At 40.5% G+C, this 8,591-nt stretch overlaps 1 pseudogene; it reads right to left on the bottom strand.

Moving 5' to 3' along the window:
* Positions 1-1,847: 1,847 nt before the first annotated feature.
* Positions 1,848-4,112, bottom strand: LOC147627020 (glutamine synthetase PR-1-like; annotated as a pseudogene).
* Between the last annotated feature and the right edge of the window lie 4,479 nt (positions 4,113-8,591).

Here is an 8,591-nt window from a genome sequence, read left to right on the forward strand (position 1 = left end):
AGAATATAATAAGGCTCAAACAATTGAAGAGCTTTGGCACCAAATCCAATCCCTACATCAAGAGAAGCTACTAGAAGAATATGAGGAATATGAAAAGGATGAATTAGATTCACTCTATTCACTAATCCGGGTGAGGTTGCTGAGTTGCGTAAAAAGGATTGTTTTATTGGTGGTTTACATACTATTCTCAGGCTAAAGTGGAATCAATAAGCCCAAGAACTTATCTCGAAGTAGCATCATTGTGAAGGCCCATATAAAGCAAAGAAAATAAAGTATAAGAAGTAGAAATTTGGTAAAAGAGATGAAGATTTGGCTTCTGACATGCATTTGCAAAATATTGGAGAGATACGTGCTAGAGTTAAAGCACCTACACCCAGAGATTCACATCAAGTTCAACAATCTCCTGCATAATCTTCACAATGACCCCAAGATGTCGATGCCTTGGAGTAGCTTACTCAGAAAGCTTGAGAATTAACAATTCATTTGGCCCAAGGAGTTGGATCCAGACCTCATGCACCGCAGAAAGGTGGAGGCAGGCCGCATAGGAGACAATAACAAGAGTTGGTGTGTTGATATTGCAATGGATGTGGCCATAGTATGTACAACTATCCACATCCTAGAAGAAACCCACGTGATCCTTATCATGTCTACCCTATTAATTTGATACCTCAAGGAGATATTATGCCGAGAAACCCACCTGCACAAGAAGGGAACCAAATGAAAAATAGCGGGAATAATCCTCCATCTAGAGAATCAACTAAGATGGTTGCACCTATCCCACCTTTACAAGATAGGGGGTTCCTATAGTAGAATTAGAAGAAAGGGATAAGAAGTAAGAAGACATAGAACATGAAGAAGAAGTGGAATGTTTTGTAAGGAAGAGAACATGAGTTCATAAACAATCTAAAAATAAGGAAGCAAAAATAAAAAGAAGATATTACAGAAGGAAGTAAGAAGAGGAGGAGGAGAAAGCTAATTGGGTTGGTAGAGTTTACTCTTGGCCATGGGGTGAAACCATATAATTTACAGGAGGATATAAGGAAACAGGGACCTAACATCAATTGTCCTCAGTTTTTTGATGTGTCCATAGGTAAGGAGGAAAGTAAACGGAAGTATGAGCATTAACATTACCAAAAGGAGGGGTGAAATAGAAGTAGCTTTGTTCTCATAGCACCATTGGAGGTCCAAGACGATGTTGTTCCCACTTTGGATTGTGTTCTCATGCTAATGCACATGTTGGCAGCAATGTGGGCAAGGATGGGGTTCCACATGCTGATTTACATGCTGATGCACATAGCAATAATGGGGATCCACATTCTGTCCTTGGTGAAGAAAAAATTTCTTATGCATTTGAAGAGCTGCTTACAATTTTGCCTCCCAATGCTATCGAGCAGCCTCCACAAGAGGATTGTGGTCAGTCTAGTGTGGGAAATGCTGAAGTTGTGGTGGTTGGTGGCCACATTAGAGTTGTTCCAGCTGTTGAAGGGACTGCATTCTCAAAACAAGGATTGAGACAGCTTCTAGAGGTGAAGAGAACACTTATGGTAGAGGAGAAGCTGATAAGCATTCGTGGGTGCAAGTACAATTTGAAAGCAATGAATATTGTTTTGCTTCCCGAGTTTGCTTTGATGTTGCTGGATGATGGCATTGCAATGAGGTCAGACTGTTTTGAGGCAATGTATGATTGTCTTTTAATTATTGGGGGTGGTTTGCCGGAGAAAACATATGTAGTGAGCTCTTTGTTTTGGACAGCAAATGATGATGTGCGCAGAAAATTTTTGCAGCATGTCAACTTTGAGGATTTTATGCTCATTATTTTCCCGGTTGTGGTGAACTTTCACTGGAGCCTACTCGTTTTCATGACGGAAGAGTGTGTACAGATGGGAAAGAAGAAGAAGAAGAAGCCAACTAGCATTGTGGCTTTTCAGCTCTTCAAATGCATAAGCAATTTTTTCTTCACCAAGGACAGAATGTGGATCCCCATTACTGCTAGCATGTGCATCAGCATGTAAATCAGCATGTGGAACCCCATCACTGCCCACATTGCTGCCAACATGTGCATCAACACCGAGGCAAGGTCCAACTTGAAACTCCCACTGCATATCACACAAACTGTATTAATACAAGAAAAGCTTCATCTTCTGTTTTCAAACAGACTATATAGATTTAGCAAGCATTTAAAGTACATAAGCCTACCATCACCAGTAACAGATGTTGATTCATAGGCCCAAAGCATGAAGGGCACACTTTACCTGGCCTGGCATGACCTCGCCATTTATGCCAGAGATCTGGATACCGGCATATACGCATGCTTTGTAGTGGGCATCAATGATGTTCCTTCCCCATGCCTTGTCAGCCCCTACTCCGCAATAGTAGGGACCCTTTCATCACCGTATCAAGCTTATAAGCCAAACATACATGACCTTTACATAAACATAAGCAAAAGAGAGACCTACATATCAGGAGACTCAACAGTAGGAAACCCAGCCTAAAGCTTACCTGGGGACCTGGATAACCACCAACGGGCCAACCTAGAGGCCACTTGACCTCCTTCTGGAGGATAGTAAACTCCTGTTCAATACCAAACCTGCAGCAAGGACAAAAGCAGTCATTAATGAAGTCCTCGACCTTGGCCACATGATGGGCTTCAGAGTTTCATGCTTACCAAGGTTGCTCTTCCTCGACGTCCTTTCGGGCAAAGATCTTAGCTGCTGCAGCTCACTTGTTGGTGGGAATTGGCTCCCCACCTGGAGTATAAGCATCACAAATCACCTGCAAGATCATCCTCTCTTGTTTAAGCATTAAGCTATAAACCCACATGTTCGGGCATAGATCCACAAAACCTTCACGTTTCAACTTACTAGAATGTTGTCGCTTCCACGGAAAGGATCCTTAAAGATGGCTTGTGGGCTGTGATAAAATTGTGTATTATGGGTAAGATAGAGCAATAGAAAAAGCATGGATGCACAAGTTAAACCCTAGATACCAAGAAGAGCTTACTATAGAATAACTTCACTATCTTCACCAGGGGCTTGCCCTGTGCTTGATCCATCATAGTTCCACTTAGGAAGATCCTTAGAGCTCTTGATGGGGGCTTTAACAGTCTGTCTAAGGCAGTCATCTTTAGATTACAAGAACCTTGAGCAATTTTCTTTTTTTAAAAGAAAAACAAAAAAATGGTTGTTACCCTTTCTTTGCTGCGAAGGTCAAGCCCAGAGCCGCCAATCCTGCTCGACAATACAAGTAGGGTAAGCCATAACAGAGAGATATAGCTTAAGTAACTATTTAATCAGAATGGCAATATGCCAATCAATTTCAAGTCCTGAGCAAATAGCAAGACGACCTACCAAAACAAAAGAAGTAAGAGGTGGGCTATACCAACACATAGGCAAGTCAGCTAAAACAAATTCAAATCACAAGAAGTGTTACGTACCTAATACTAATCCTTGGGATTAGGGCCTAATCTAGCAAGGTTAGGGCAGCTCTGAGATTAGGGAAAGCAAGCAGATAGGGGTGGCTAAGATTCATAATTAATAAATCCATGTGAACTGGCGTTATTCATAGTGGCAGCAGATATCACTACATAAGTCAGGCATAGGTTATACTAACAGTTGGTCTTTGCTCCTGCTAAGTGAGGCATGGGCTATTATCATGAACCTTAGCCACCCGTATCCGCCTGCTTTCCCTGATCTCAAGGCTCCCCTAACCCTGTTAGATTAGGCCCTAATCTTGAGGATTAATATAAGGTATATAACAAGAAGCAAGAGGTGAGCCTACACTATGCTATGCCAAAACAATCACCAAAAATGAATCAAAACACATGCCATATGGCATAAGGAGATTGTGTCACATATAGGGATACATGGAAGAAAATGAGGGATGCCACTAACACATGGGTTTTGTAATGCTATGCACATAGCTTAGTCGGGGTAAAAAAGTAAATGGTTTTGAAACCACATAGGTAAAACAATTTAAGAAGCCATGTAGAATAATAGGTTTGAAAAAATTTATTGCTTAGAAGAGCTGAAATTATGTACTAACCAAATGTAATCTGCGATGAGATTTCCAGATGGGGCTAGGTCGAGGTTGAGGAGCTCTGGGATGGCGGCCATGGCGGGAGCACAGGGAGGGGGGAGAAAAAACAGCAGCAGCACAAAAGCAAAGGAAAGCGATGGAATGCAAAGGTGAAGAGAACACAGAGCACTATAAAGAGGGGGGAGGAAGCTTCGGCTATGGCGATGAGGCTCACATAAACGAAGCTAACGCTATTTTAAAAGGGCGCCATAGCAACGACGGAGGAACCCACGTAAAGCATTCATCTTTATTGCTTATGTATTTTATTATATTATTACATATATATATATATGTATATATGATATTATATATATATATATATTTACGTTTATGTATGATTATTATTTTATATAACATTATATTATAATATATTAGTATAGATTTAATACTTATTATATATTTGTACGACTAGACATAGGTGCATCAATTTTACTATCACGCAAGGTTTGCACTAGCCATTTAGGCATACCTCTAGCCTGCTGATTTTCAGTCCTATTTTCATAAATTAGATCCTGTAAATCTACATCAGAAATAGGTTGATCTATGATGTCGTTTGAAATATGTATAGGCTGAATATTTACCTCATTAGGACTTACATTTGAATTTCCACCTGTAAACAGAGGCAATAACGTATCAAATACATCCCGTGAGCTCACACCTGTCTCTTTGGTACATGATAACAAAGGCTGCACAGTATCTTCCACAAAAACAACATCTCGACTAATCAGGATACAATCTGTAACCCTTGCTCTCAAGTGTAACCAACAAAAATGCATTTGATAGCCTTATCATCTAATTTTCTACGTCGTTGCACATGCACTAAAGCATAGGCCAAGCAACCAAACACGCACGTGACCAATAGAAGGCTTCCTGCCATGCCAAGCTTTGCATGGAGTAACAGACTGCAAGGCCTTAGTGGGACACCTGTTGAGTACATATGCAGCACACATGACAGCCTCAAGCCAAAACGCATGTGGCAAAGCTTGGCTCTTGACCATACATCGTGCCATCTCCATAAGTGACCTGTTTTTCCTCTCAACAACACCATTTTGCTAAGGGGTATACGGCACTGTACATTGGTGTTTTATCCCACGACTAGCCACCAGAAATGCATCAAACTCTTTAGACATGTACTCCCCCCCTCTCGATCAGAACAAAGGGTGCCCACAGTACAATTGGATACATTTTCAACCATAAGCAAAAACTGTTTGAAGCACAAAAACACTTCGAACTTTGCTTTCACTGGATATACCCATGCATGCCTTGAGTAATCATCAATGAAAGTCACGAAGTACAAGTGTTTACCAAATGATGGAGTTTGCATAGGCCCACATACATCACTATGTACAAGATGTAATTTGCAAGTGGCCCGCACAGAACCATCCTTTGGAAACACAGAATGCTGCATTTTGCCCAAAATACAGCCAAACATGTTTCAATGGTGCCTCAAGAGGGGGCAATGAAGCAACCATATCAAATTTCTGCAAACGCAGCAAACTAGCAAAGTTGAGATGACCAAAACGAGCATGCCATAGTTTTGCATCTGAAACTACCTTTTCATCAGAAACTGCATTTGCTGAATCTTCCACACACTTGTCATAAGAATTGAGCCTATAGAGCCCATGAAACAAGGTGCCAGATACAATAATCGTATCACCAGAAGTCAAATCATGAACAGTACATCTGTCATCCCACAAATTTGACTACAAGTCCAAGTCTAGCAAGTGTGCAGAGACAGACAATATATTCTTCTTTATCTGTGGCACATATAAAGCATCTGAAAGTGTGAAAGCCCTGCCATTTGTAGCAGTAAGCATAATTTTACCAACGCCCTTCACTGGGTAAGAAGCATTATTGGTACATGTGACAGTATTCCCATAAAGAACAGCCTCAAGACAAGTGAACATTTCACGATGCGAGGTAATGTGCTTTGTAGCACCATTGTCAAAATACCATACATCAGAGTTAAGAGAAACTGCCAAACATGCATCATGTACAGATGGGTCATACTGGCAATACACGCTAAACGCCCATTCTGTATCCTGCACAACATTTACAAAATCTGCATTTGTAGAAACATCCACTATTGTGGCTGCATTTGACTCTTTCTTCTTTGCATCTTTAGCCTTTAGCTTAGGGCAATTCTTAATGACATGATCAGTTGCCTTACAATAGTTGCACCTGATTTTTTTCTTACCTTTATCAAGAGCCTTCTCAGACCTATTGTTGCTACCTGTGAAAGGAGAAGAAGTTACAGACCTACTAATAGGAGAAGAAACAGTGGAAGGGGCTGCCTTACGACTTCTTCTCTGCTGCTGGGCAGCAACAAATGCTTGATCAATTGCATGCTGCCTAGCCCTGTTTTGCCTGGACTGCGCTTCTTACAAGAGCTTGTTGACTAAAGTATCATACTTGACAACATCAGGTCTCTCCTCAGTAAACAAGTCTCCACATGGAAGCAAAAGTCTGATATGACTCAGGTAAAGCATCAAGAATAGTCTGCACAAGAGAATGATCAGGAATAATCTTACCTGTAGAAATCTCACTGTTCCTTGAGATCTTTAATCTCAGCAAGAAAAACATTCATGTCATCATCTTCCTGTATAATCTTTGATTCTAGCTCTTTACACGCATGTAAGAGATTTTTGCCTCGTTACGACCTGCATACAAACCAGCTAGAATATCCCAAGCCTGTTTTGTTGTTTTAGTTGAACGAATATGTGAAGTGATGTTACGTTTGACAGAAAGTGCAATCAAGGCATGAGCGTGCGCATCTTTACCATCCCAACGAGCTTGTTCAGCAGTGGGTAAAACAGCAGCAACAGTAGAGCTGCTAGAACCTGCAACATCCTCAACAGATCCTATATCCACAGAACCTGGACGTACATCCATACCCTGCACAATGTTCCACACTCCTTTTGCAAACCAAAACATGCTGCATCATGTATGCCCAAAGTGGGTAGTTGCTGTCTCCATCCAATTTGTCATCATCAGCAGCAGTAGACATGCGAAATACATCATTGCTGTTATCAGCCATGGCCCCACTGACTGAAACTGATGCAAAAGCTACCTATAATGAAGCAAAGACTGAACAGAAAACAACTCGTACTATGTAGCACGGTCCACAATAGAATATGTATACCTGTTTTGCAGAAAATTGCACTATCAAAATTTCTGCACAAAGTGACGAAAACACCTGTATAGAACTTGTAATGCAAAAACGGAGTCCGAAACGACCTCAGATGCAATTTCTGAGAATGCCAAGCCTTACGGGCTTATCTGCAAAGTATAGGGACCTGCAAGCGCTAGTGAAAGCTCACCTCAATTCGAGAACATGAGTCGGGGAGGGTGCTAGCAGCGTAGCCCTGGGAGCCGATGCCTACTCTAATACCAATTGTTGGAATTAAGGTTGCAGGAAAGCACACAAAGCTTGGAGAAGAAGAAGCAAGAATGCATACAACACACAATGTATTAGATTGTGTCAATGTACAAAAGATAAGTTAGCCCTAGAATAATCCATGGGCGTATATACAAGCTGGGGAAAAAACCTCCTAAAGAGGAAAAAAGTGCCTCGACGGTCCTAAGTGTGTTCACACGCATCACTGCTTATATATATGGCAACCCTAAGTTCTAACGCATTCAATTTGTTCCCTTCTTGTTTCTATGCGGTTTTCGAAGATATAGTCGTTTTGTTGTTTTCCTGAGTTTTATTGTGGGGAGGTGGCAAGGCATGGGTTGCCTCTACCAAGATTTGATTGTGGGAGAGGAGAGTCATCTTCTTCAAAAATACTTGTGTGTGTACCTATCCACATGCCTTGTTAATGATATCTTTTTTGTACACTTTGCTTGTGCCCTTTTCTATTAGCATTTTATTATTATTTTAATCTATTGTAATACTATGTACTTTATAAATTTCATTAGCTTTGAGTTGTTTTCACAATAGGAAAATGAATTATCATAGGACACAAGAGAATTATTGATTTTCTTTGAGTTATTTTTCCAAAAAGAAAACCACAAATTATTACCTTTAAGCTATGGACTATAATGCCTTTTGATTCTTGGTAGAATGGAAACTACATATTTCTTTTTAAGCTATGGACTATAATGCCTTTTGATTCTTGGTAGAATGGAAACTACATATTTCTTTTTTACAAGGGATGGATAATGTTGAAGGACTTTTTTTTATTACGAATAGGGTTCGAGCCCGGGCTCTCAACTTGAGAGCCAATGGGCTACACTAACTCGTTCCAACTCACTCCCAAAAGAGTTAGAAGTTAGATGAAGAAAATTGTTTAACTTTAAGCCATAACCTTCTAATTGAATAAAAAAATAAAAGAATTATCTCCAAGCTAGATTTCTTAGATGTTCCTTAATAAAGGCGAGGTTCTCTAGGGAAATTTTTTAAGTGAACCTCACATAAATCCTTCACCCTAAAATGGTAATTTTCTTTTCATGAGGTCTTTTTTCATTCCTAGTTGCACACGGGAATTTCACTCGGCTACACACACCTGAGTACC

This window comes from Cibotium barometz, chromosome 21, assembly GCF_041138505.1.
Source record: "Cibotium barometz isolate CiBa-2024 chromosome 21, ASM4113850v1, whole genome shotgun sequence".
NCBI lineage: Eukaryota > Viridiplantae > Streptophyta > Polypodiopsida > Cyatheales > Cibotiaceae > Cibotium > Cibotium barometz.